Here is an 8,007-nt window from a genome sequence, read left to right as displayed (position 1 = left end):
GTAATGATTCTTCAGATAGATTCTGTAAATAAACCTTAGGTGGTGAATCTGTGTTTGTCCCACGTAGGTTTTTACAACAATGAATGATGTTTCCCACACTGTTATACGTTGACATTATGTAGCTAGTAGATAGCATTGTGCATTGGGAGATGTGACTTCTAGCACCAGCTCTGCTACTGGGTGAGCTTATTAATTCACCTTCCTGCTCCTGAGGCATTGGAATAAGGATGTCTGTAAAGTGCTTTGGAGCCATACAGAAGAAAAACCCAATGCCTGATCCTCCCACACTTGAATCTGGAACTTCAACCATTGATTTCAATGGGAACAAGATTGGTCCTACCAATATCACTGTTTATCCTAACTATATTTTGTATGTTTGGTACTGTGCTCTGTATTGCATTTCTTGTCCATTCCTGAGCTGGCATAACATACGACAGGCAAATTCTTTCCTTCAGGTTTATTACATGACATCTGCCATCTTCTTACCATACTACAAACACATGTTACAAATTAGGCTTAAAGATGATAAGTATTAGGTAACTGACTAATCAAATAGTTTTGCATTGACTATTCAATTAGTCAATAGGGTGCCTCCGCCTTTGAAGTGTAGCAACAGCCCCAGGAAAGCCCGGAGCTCTTGTGCAGCGCTGCCCCTTTGAAGTACCCTGCTCTTCCTCCTTGCTGCCTCTATGGGTACATCTAGACTACACTTCCGTTGACAGAGAGATGTAGAATAGGCAGGTCGAAATTGCTAATGAAGCAGGGATTAAAATATCTCATGCTTCATTAGCATAAACATGGCCGCCGCTTTTTTTCAAAATGGAGCTTTTTCGACAGATCCTGTATTCCTCAAAAATGTGGTTTACAAGATCTGTTGAGAAAGGGTTTATTTTCGACAGATCCTCGTCTAGACTGCTGTTTTTTTTCCGAAAAAGCTCTGTTTCAAAAAAAAGTGGTGGCCATGTTTATGCTAATGAAGCATGGGATATTTAAATCCCTGCTTCATTAGCAATTTCAGCGTGCCTAATCTATATCTCTCTGTCAACAGTCTCTATTTGATAACTATGTTTTAAAGCACAAACATTCACACAAGGTTCTCCTGAATTCTGCACTCAGAGGACTGTGTATTCAATGATAGTATAATAAGCATTGCATTTAATTTCCCTTCATTGTGAATGAACAGAGATTTGTAAAAAGAGAGGATTGTTAAATAAAGAATGAAATATGAAACTGCAGAAAACATGATAGGACTATTTATAATGCCTTAAATGCTGTTATTATTCTTTTGAAAGGGACTTGATATACTTGGGACAAAAACATCTGTCCAAATTGTCCATCTGACAATGGCACATCACCAAGAGGCTTCAGGGAACCCTGATTTCTGACTTATTTTTCCATCCTACCTAGCAATGTGTTAAAGTGTAAAGGATAAGCAGGGAGCACTAGAGGAGCATTAGGCTGCCATGCCACATAAGGCTCTTGCTGCAGAACAGGGGTCCAAGCCATGCTGTTGAATAATGACAGGGACGAGTCATGATAATGATTTAGCCTGGTTATGAAACATGGTTAAAGTCTACTCTTAACTACAAATTGGAGCCATGATGTCAGAGGAGTGCCTGCCACAGCTATCTTCAAAGTGTGCCTTCAATTGCTAGATTGCTACATTACTAAAGGATCAAACTGCCCTATAAACTCAGATTCCAGAGTCTCTGGTCCAAAAAGCTGTGACCTGTGAGGATGAGGATAAAGGTGGCTTTAGGTCACTTTTATATTCCCCAATCTCAGAACTTCTAGATGCAGACTCAGTCCCCAGCAAAGTAGACTAAAACTGCTCTATTTAATACAAGCAGCCAACTGCTGTCAAGCCCCATTTTGGAAGCCAGGCTATGTCTACACTACAGCGCTAATTCGAACTAACTTAGTTCGAATTAGTTAATTCGAACTAAGCTAATTCGAACTAACGCATCTAGAACTAAAAACTAGTTTGAATTAGCGTTTTGCTAATTCGAACTAGCGCGTCCACATTAAGTGGACCCTGAACCGGGGTTAAGGATGGCCGGAAGCAGTGCCGGCAGGGCATCAGAGGAGGACTTAGAGCGTGGAGATGCTGTCTCAGGCTAGCCAAGGGCTGTGCTTAAAGGGACCCGACCCCCACCCCCACCCCGGACAGACAGTTCTCAGGGGTGTCCCGCTTGCAAAGCAGTCCTGGCTTGGATTGCCCGGAGTACCCACACTGGGCACATCACAACACTCGGCCATCAGACCGGCTGCACTTGCCGCAGGCTGCCATCTGAGGAGAGGGGGCAATTGGGGGGCTGCAGGAGAGCTTCCACCCCCAGAAGCCCGCAGAGCCAGCCCAGTCCTCCCCATCGGGGGCGCATACCCCATTCCTCCCTCACCTCCTTCCACTTACCCTTCCCTAGCCCCTCTTCTTGATGTACAAAATAAAGGACAATTGTGTTCAAAAATGGATTCTGTCTTTATTGAACAAAACTGGGGGAGACTGGGAAAAGGAGGTGGGAGAGGGGAAGAGAGAGGGTGGGAGAGGGGAGGGCAACTACAAAGATCAGGGGTTGGGAACAGGTCCCATATAAAGAGAGGCTAAAGAGACTGGGACTTTTCAGCTTAGAAAAGAGGAAACGGAAGGGGGACAGGATAGAGGTCTCTAAAAGCAGGAGTTGGGTGGAGAGGGTGCATACAGAAAAGTTCTTCATTAGTTCCCATAAAGAAGGACTAGAGGACACCAAGGCTGTGTCTAGACTACATGCCTCTGTAGTCGTGAGATCAAGTAATGGAGGTTGGGTCCATGGAGTGCTATTAGCCAGGGGGTAGGAGTGGTGTCCGTGCCCAAGGTTTGTGGAAGGCTGGAGAGGGATGGCATGAGACAAATGGCTTGGTCACTGTCTTCGGTCCATCCCCTCCAGGGTCCCTAGGGTTGGCCGCTGTCGGCAGACAGGCTACTGGACTAGATGGACCTTTGGTCTGACCCAGGACGGCCATTGTAAGCTCAGGGCTCAGGGTCGGGGGTCTCAGTGGACCCCCTTGATTTTCATGCACACCTGCTCCTGGGTGGCCAGGCTGGCAGCTCTCCTGCCCTAGCCGGCCACTTTCCTGTGCCTAGTGCGGAGGTTGTGGACGAGGTCCACAATGTCCGCACTAGACCAGGTGGGTGCCCGCCTTTTGCGGTCCCGGGCAAGCTCCCGGGAGCCGCCAGCCTGGTCCCGGGAAGAGGGGGAGGGCTGGGGGACATCGGGTGGCTGGCTCGATCCATGCCAGGTGCAGGGTCTGCTGGCTGGGTGCTGGCAGGCTTGCACCTGGCACGGGCACCGTAGCCAGCCCGTGCCCCTTTAAGGGGTCTGGGGCCGGGAGGGGGGCAGACGAGTTTCCCTGGTATTGGCCAGAGTGGCCACCAGGGAAACCTGGGGAGGGCTAGCCTCCCACTAGTTCGAATTAAGGGGCTACACACCCCTTAATTCGAACTAGCTTGTTCGAACTAGGCTTAATCCTTGTGGAATGAGGATTACCTAGTTCAAACTAAGCGCTCTGTTAGTTCGAATTAAATTCGAACTAACGGAGCGCTAGTGTAGCGCCTATGAATGTTAGTTCGAACTAATGTCCGTTAGTTCGAACTAACTTTGTAGTGTAGACCAGTGAGGTACAGGACTGCCACAGCCAGTAACTTTTTTCCTTATTCATATCCCTAAACCAGGAGTGGGGGCAGCCCTTCACCAGCCCTGTGCAAAAAGAAGCTTTCTCTGCCCAGTTAAATCAGATGGCAAGAAGGGATGTGAAGGACTAGTCAACTGTCTGATAAGCATTGCTTATCGGATAGTCAACAGGACAGTCAAGTAGTCGCTTCCCCTTACAGACAACAAGGGGGTGGGGGGGTGGTAGGGGTACTTCAAAGCAGCAGCACCGCACGGAGCCCAGAATCAGCTGCTCCATGTGGCACTGATGCTTTGAATGCCACAGGGAGCCCAGTATCCAGCCACTCAGTACCTCACCTATAGGCACTTTAACAGCAGCAGATGGCCATTCTCATAAAAGCAAGAACCACCCACAAACCACACCATGTCTGCTATTTCCTGCATTTCACTCAGCACAGCCTGAGGGGATTCATGCTCTTCTCCCTCGATCCAGAGGCCGTCAAGAACTGGGGTTAACACGGGAGCTTTTTCCATAGCCACACTTTCGTTTAACAAAGCAAAGATCCATTTTACCAATTGGGGGCTGGAGACATGGCCATTGCTGATTTTACCAGGGAGCACATACTTCAGTGGGGAGTGGGTTGTATTTAGCAACACAGGAGACAAACCCACCATATATTCCCAATGCTGTAATGCTCAAACAAGTGCCAAAACCTTTTCTTCACATGGAGTGAATCCCTTCTCTATCTCACTTAGGGTATGTCTACACTAGCCCCCTAGTTTGAACTAGGGTGGCTAATGTAGGTATTCAAACTTGCAAATGAATCATAGAATCATAGAATACTGGGACTGGAAGGGACCTCAAGAGGTCATCGAGTCCAGTCCCCTGCCTTCATGGCAGGACCAAATACTGTCTAGACCATCCCCAATAGACATTTATCTAACCTACTCTTAAATATCTCCAGAGATGGGGATTCCACAACCTCCCTGGGCAATTTATTCCAGTGTTTAACCACCCTGACAGTTGGGAACTTTTTCCTAATGTCCAGCCTAAACCTCCCTTGCTGCAGTTTAAGTCCTTAGTTCGGATTAACTGTTACTCTTCCTGCAAGGAGGTGTAACAGTTAATCTGAACTAAAGACTTAGTTCAGATTAATTTCTGACTGCTGCATGTAGCCGCGGGCAGTCAGTTTGAACTAAGGGGATTTAAAAATGGCGCCCGCCCGAGAACATGCAAATGAAGTCCAGGATATTTAAATCCCGGGCTTCATTTGCGAATTCGAATGCCTACATTAGCCACTCTAGTTCAAACTAGGGGGCTAGTGTAGACATACCCTCACGGTCTTGGAGGTATAAGCCACAGGTCAGAGACCTGTCCCATGATTCTGGCTTAGTATCCCAGGGTATGTCTACACTAGAAAGTTAGTTCGAACTAACGGACGTTAGTTCGAACTAACTTTCCTATGCGCTACACTAGCGCTCCGCTAGTTCGAATTTGAATCGAACTAGCGGAGCGCTTAGTTCGAACTAGGAAAACCTCATTTTACGAGGACTAACGCCTAGTTCGAACTAGCTAGTTCGAACTAAGGGCTGTGTAGCCCTTTAGTTCGAACTAGTGGGAGGCTAGCCCTCCCCAGGTTTCCCTGGTGGCCACTCTGGCCAACACCAGGGAAACTCTATGCCCCCCTCCCGGCCCCGGACCCCTTAAAGGGGCACGGGCTGGCTACGGTGCCCGTGCCAGGTGCAAGCCTGCCAGCACCCAGCTAGCAGACCCTGCACCTGGCACGGCACAGAGCCACCCACCCGATGCCTCCCAGCCCACCCCCTCTTGCCGGGACCAGGCTGGCGGCTCCCGGGAGCTTGCCCTGGACCGCAAGAGGCGGGCACCTTCCTGGGCTAGTGCGGACATCGTGGACCTCGTCCACGATCTCCGCACTAGGCACAGGAAAGTGGCCGTCTAGGGCAGGAGAGCTGCCAGCCTGGCCACCCAGGAGCAGGTGTGCATGAAAATCAAGGGGGTCCACTGAGACCCCCGACCCTGAGCCCTGAGCTTACAATGGCCGTCCTGGGTCAGACCAAAGGTCCATCTAGCCCAGTAGCCTCTCTGCCAACAGCGGCCAACCCTAGGGACCCTGGAGGGGATGGACCGAAGACAATGACCAAGCCATTTGTCTCGTGCCATCCCTCTCCAGCCTTCCACAAACTTTGGGCAGGGACACCACTCCTACCCTCTGGCTAATAGGACTCCATGGACCCAACCTCCATCACTTGATCTCACTTCCCTTTAAACTCTGTTCTAGTTCTAGCCTTCACAGCCTCCTGCAGCAAGGAGTTCCACAGGTTAACTATTTGCTTTGGGAAGAAGAACAACTTTCTCTTACTAGTTTCAAGCCTGCTACCCATTCCTTTCCTTTGGTGTCCTCTAGTCCTTCTTTATGGGAACTCATGAAGAACTTTTCTGAATGCACCCTCTCCACCCAACCCCTGCTTTTAGAGACCTCTATCCTGTCCCCCCTCCGTCTCCTCTTTTCTAAGCTGAACAGTCCCAGTCTCTGTAGCCTCTCTTCATCTGGGACCTGTTCCCAACCCCTGATCATGTTAGTTGCCCTCCCCTCTCCCAGCCTTTCTCTTCCCCTCTCCCACCTCCTTTTCCCAGTCTCCCCCAGTTTTTTTCAATAAAGACAGAGTCAATGTTGGAAGAAACATTAGCTTTATTTTGTACATCAATAAGAAGGGGGGCTAGGGAAGGGCAAGTGGAAGGAGGTGAGGGAGGAATGGGGTACGAGCCCCCGATGGGGAGGACTGGGCTGGCTCTGCGGGCTTCTGGGGGTGGAAGCTCTCCTGCAGCCCCCCAATTACTCCCTCTCCCCAGATGGCAGCCTGCGGCAAGTGCAGCCGGGCTGATGGCCGAGTGGTGTGATGTGCCCAGTGTGGGCACTCAGGGCACTCCAAGCCAGAACTTCTTTGCAAGCGGGGCACCCCTTAGAACTGTGTGTCCGGGGTGGGGGTCGGGACCCTTTAAGCGCAGCCCTCGGCTAGCCTGAGACAGTATCTCCATGCTCTAAATCCTCCTTTTATGCCCTGCCGGCACTGCTTCCGGCCATCCTTAAGCCCTGTTCAGAGTCCACTCAATGTGGACTTACTAGTTCGAACTAGCAAAACGCTAGTTCGAACTAGTTTTTAGTTCTAGATGCGTTAGTTCGAACTAGCTTAGTTCGAATTAACTAATTCGAACTAAGTTAGTTCGAACTAGCGCTGTAGTGTAGACGTACCCCCAGAGATGTCATCACTAAAGCTAAAATTAGTGTCTTGTTCTTTGTATTTAAGAGCACGGAGGACTGACGTTGACGGACAGGGTTCACCTCACAGGCCACACCATGTATCCGATAAGATCAAATCTATAATTATGTGACACTTATCATTAGAGCTGCCTTAAATGTTTTCCTTCAGAAAATGTCAATTTTTCTCCAAAACCAAAACAGTTCATGAAAATGTGTTGATATAAAAAAAATTATAGAACATTTTAAAGCATTTCAGTAAGGTTGAAACACTCCTTTTCTGTGTGGAATGATTTAATTCTCCATTTTGAAATGATGTTTCCATTTTTAATGTTATGCGCAGTAAAACTTTTAAACCGTCAGCGTCAGAATGAAATGTTTTGATTTTATCCAAACAAAATATTTCAATTGGCAGATTTTTTTTTTATTTTGGTCCATGGGAAATTCTGAATATTTTAAAAAATGTTCGGTCCATTTCACAACAGAACATTTTTTTTAAATTGCAGATTATCAATCAAAACAAGTTTGCATTTAGCTTGTCTCACCTTAGCATCTGAGCTCCTCCCAAATCCACAAATAGCCCAGGGCCTGCCTACTTAACTCCCAGGCAGTCAGGCAAATTGATATCTCTCATGCTACCTTGCCCAATCTCTCTTTGCATGATAATTACAAACAATAGACACAAATTATATGGAGTACCCTATTTGGACTTTGGGTGAAGACCCTGGCTCACGGTAGGCGCCTACACACTGTACTAGCCCTGGACCTGTTATATTCTGCTTCCCTCTCAGAGCTGAGTCCCACAGGCCAGTACAGAGAAAACCTGGGGGCTGAGCTCAGGGATTGTAATTGTCCTTGGCCCTTGCAAAGGATATGCAATGTGAGGGAAGGTTGTTAGTATCTTTTCTCTATCCTTGCCATGCAGAGGCCAGGGAAAATCTGGGTCAGTTAGCAAGTAACAAAGAATATCGGGCATAATTTTGTAGTTCTTCCCCACTTTTTGCAGAAACCATGCTGTGTTTGCCAGTCTACAAGACCAAGTCCAGTAGGTGTATCGCATACATTGTGGAATTTTTCCATTT

Source organism: Pelodiscus sinensis, chromosome 1 (genome assembly GCF_049634645.1).
Source record: "Pelodiscus sinensis isolate JC-2024 chromosome 1, ASM4963464v1, whole genome shotgun sequence".
Taxonomy (NCBI): Eukaryota; Metazoa; Chordata; order Testudines; family Trionychidae; genus Pelodiscus; species Pelodiscus sinensis.
This window is presented reverse-complemented; position numbering follows the sequence as displayed.